This window comes from Myotis davidii, unplaced genomic scaffold, assembly GCF_000327345.1.
Source record: "Myotis davidii unplaced genomic scaffold, ASM32734v1 scaffold148, whole genome shotgun sequence".
Lineage (NCBI taxonomy): Eukaryota > Metazoa > Chordata > Mammalia > Chiroptera > Vespertilionidae > Myotis > Myotis davidii.
Window position 1 is genome coordinate 4,278,413 of NW_006299479.1, and position 3,185 is coordinate 4,281,597.

Here is a 3,185-nt window from a genome sequence, read left to right on the forward strand (position 1 = left end):
CTACCACGGAATGAGCCCGCAACCGGGGCATGTGCCCTTGACCGGAATCGAACTCGGGACCCTTCAGTCCGCAGGCTGACGCTCTAGTCACTGAGCCAAACCGGCTAGAGCGAAACAAACAAAACTTTTATTGTAGAAGACATTCAATCATTCATTCAAGTCTTTATAAAAATGATGGTATTTATTGGACTCCCAACTCCTCTTAAAGGAGTTGCATTATAGAAAGAGTTGCATTATAGGAGCTTGCATTATAGAAAGAGAAACGTTTACAAAGTAGAATTACCTTTTGACAGTAAAAGCAGGTAAGGTTGTGGCCATGGAGTGTCCATTACCTTGTGCCTGCCATTGTGCCCCTTTTCCCAAGAGGTGATGGGGATGAGATGGACCGTTTTGTAATAAATCCTATGAAGGTACCAACAAAATGATATGCATGTGAAGAAAGCTAAATAAGAATCAGAAAAGAAATCAGTGCAGAGTATAGTAATAATCCGTGTAAATATGGTTACTTTAGCTAAATATTAAAATGAGCTATAGCCCTAACCGGTTTGGTTCAGTGGATAGAGCGTAGGCCTGCGGACTGAAGGGTCCCAGGTTCGATTCCAGTCAAGGGCATGTGCCTTGGTGGCGGGTGCATCCCCAGTAGGGGGTGTGCAGGAGGCAGCTGATCGATGTTTCTCTCTCATCGATGTTTCTAACTCTCTATCCCTCTCCCTTCCTCTCTGTAAAAAATCAAAATATATTTTTTAAAATGAGCTATAAACTTCTCAGCAGAAAGGTAAATACTTTTCAGTGTCTGCTGAAGAGAAGCATACCAGGTTCTAGTTTTGAGACCAAGGATTAATTTACATTTGAATACACTCTGATAGTGACCTTGAATAAGTTGCTACCTCTTAGTTCTCTTTTCTGTTAAATAAGGATGCATCACAAATCCCTTGTGCTTATGTGATAACACTGCCCAGATCCCTCCTCCAGGAATGAGACGTGAGTCAGTCCCCCCAGCTGCCCGGAGCGCTGATTGATGATGGCTTCTGGTTGGATTCCTCCGGGGAATTTCTCTTTGCCCGAGGGAGCTGTCTTCCCCAAGGTTAGGCTCCCTGTCCTGTGGCGGCCGGAGTCCACTGACTGGTCAGTGCTGAAATACAAAGGGACGGCCTCCTTGCCTCAGTTCAGGGCAGCTCTGAAGCGGCATGGAAGTTCCATACCCCACTGCGGGATTAGCCCAAGCCTCGTTCCAACTTCAGCTTCTTTACCGGGTGCTGCTCCTCTCGGTCTCACAAGTAAGCCTCCTGCACACAGTCTCCTCGGAGTGTTTTCTGGGACCCTCTCTTTTAGCTTTATAATCAAAATTAGGAATAATAAATTTACACTGTTTAGCCCCGGTCTCATGCTCACGTCGTGATTCTTTCTCTCCCTCTCTCTCTCTCTCATCAATGAATATGTCCTTGGGTGAAGATTTTTAAAAAACCATGTGTAATGATTACTTGAATTTCTTTCTAACAACTTTCTAAATAAGTTCAGGTTGCCCAAGAATAAGTGCATAAACTTAAAACATGCCTATTTTCAGGTTTTCCTAGGAAGGTATGTGTCAGATGTGTTCTTTTCACACACTTATGACCTGTAGTTTATATCATGTAAATGCAAAAATACCCCTCACTTCTTGAAGTAATTCAATATTTGCCCTTTTTAAAAACACACACATAAAAACACACAATTGACTAAATCTTGACTTAATGCTTTTCCCTAGATATCTTGATGGAGGATTTATGAAACCTTAATTTTTACATGATTTTGTCCAAGTGTCAAGATTATTTTTTTCACAAACACTTAAAATTTACTAACGGAAAAATCTGTATTATAGGTTATTTTTGCATTATAGATGGTAGGGGTTTTTTGTTCTTGTTTTTTAAATATATATTTTGATTGATCTCAGAGAGGAAGGGAGAGGGAGAGAGAAATAGAGGGAAAGAGAGATAGAAACATCGATGAAGAGAGAGAATCATTGTTAGGCTGCCTCTTGCACACCCCACACTGGAGATGGAGCCCGCAACCTGGGCATATGCCCTCTCTGGGAATCGAACCGTGACCTCCTGGTGCATGTGCATAGGTCAGCACTCAGCCACTGGGCTAGATAGTAATTTTCAGCATCATCAAAGGTCAGGTCATTGGCGTCAGTTCAACACCAACAGGAATTCCCAGTTTGGATGCAGTGAAAAAGGAAACTTAATTTAGTGCGAACAGCTCAGTTGTGACACAGCATGTCTGTGAAAATAGTACTCCTGTGAGGAGGCCTTGAGGCAAGGCCCCCGTCCAGCTAGACAGCTCTGCTCTGCCTGTGTATGCCTGCCTAGTCAGCTCCAGAAAGATCTTTGGTGTTTCAGCCAAGGAGAGGCAGCCTTAGGTGGAAAGGGAACATGCACTTCCAGAATCAGAGGTGAGCTGACTTACATAGACAGAAGTCCCTGCTCCTGGTCCCTGATTGGTCTGCCCTCATGCAAGTTAGGACTCTAAATCCTCACAGTTTGATTGGTCCAAAGGACATTGTCCTGATTGGTCAGAATGGAGCCCCCTCTGATTTATGAAGAAGCTGATGAGGATATAGCTGTGTATCTCTAATTAGGTGGAGAAAGTCTCAGTCCTATTGGTTGAAATAGGATTCTGAGAACTGCTTCATAAAGGCCGGCTCAGATGGCAGGAACACAGTGCAGGCAAGCCGCCCTGTGAGGGTGCAGGCAGCTAGTGCAGGCTTCTCCCTCAGGCCCTGCATAGAAATGGTGCTAGGCTCTGTTTGCTTTCTTTCTTTTACACCACTTATTTGTGCATTCATTGATTGGTTGTTTCTCATATGTGCCCTGACCAGAGATGGAACCTGGAGCTTTGGTGTATCCAGGTAATGCTCTGACCAACTGAGTTACCTGGCCAGAATCTGTTTTGTTTTTAATTTGAGCCCCATTAACCATTGGGAGCCCTTCTTAGTAGGTATCTTCTCTCTCAGGATCCACATTAATAAGAAAATAATAATAATAACTACAAAACTGAGAGAATAACATCATCAGCATATGAAAGGAATAGAATAGCCTACTATTTGGGGTGGGCGGCCGGGGGGGGGGCGTGGCGAGGGCTGCTCTGCACAGTTTCCCTCTTAAACATTGGTCTCATGAATAGAAGAATGTACCATCGTGTTTGGG

General features: G+C 43.9%; 1 protein-coding gene across 3 annotated transcripts in view; it reads left to right on the forward strand.

Annotated features, from left to right (window-relative positions):
* The window catches only part of MSANTD2 (Myb/SANT-like DNA-binding domain containing 2), a 30,845-nt gene that overhangs the window by 11,363 nt on the left and 16,297 nt on the right, over positions 1-3,185 (forward strand). The gene's annotated exons all lie outside the window — the stretch shown is intronic.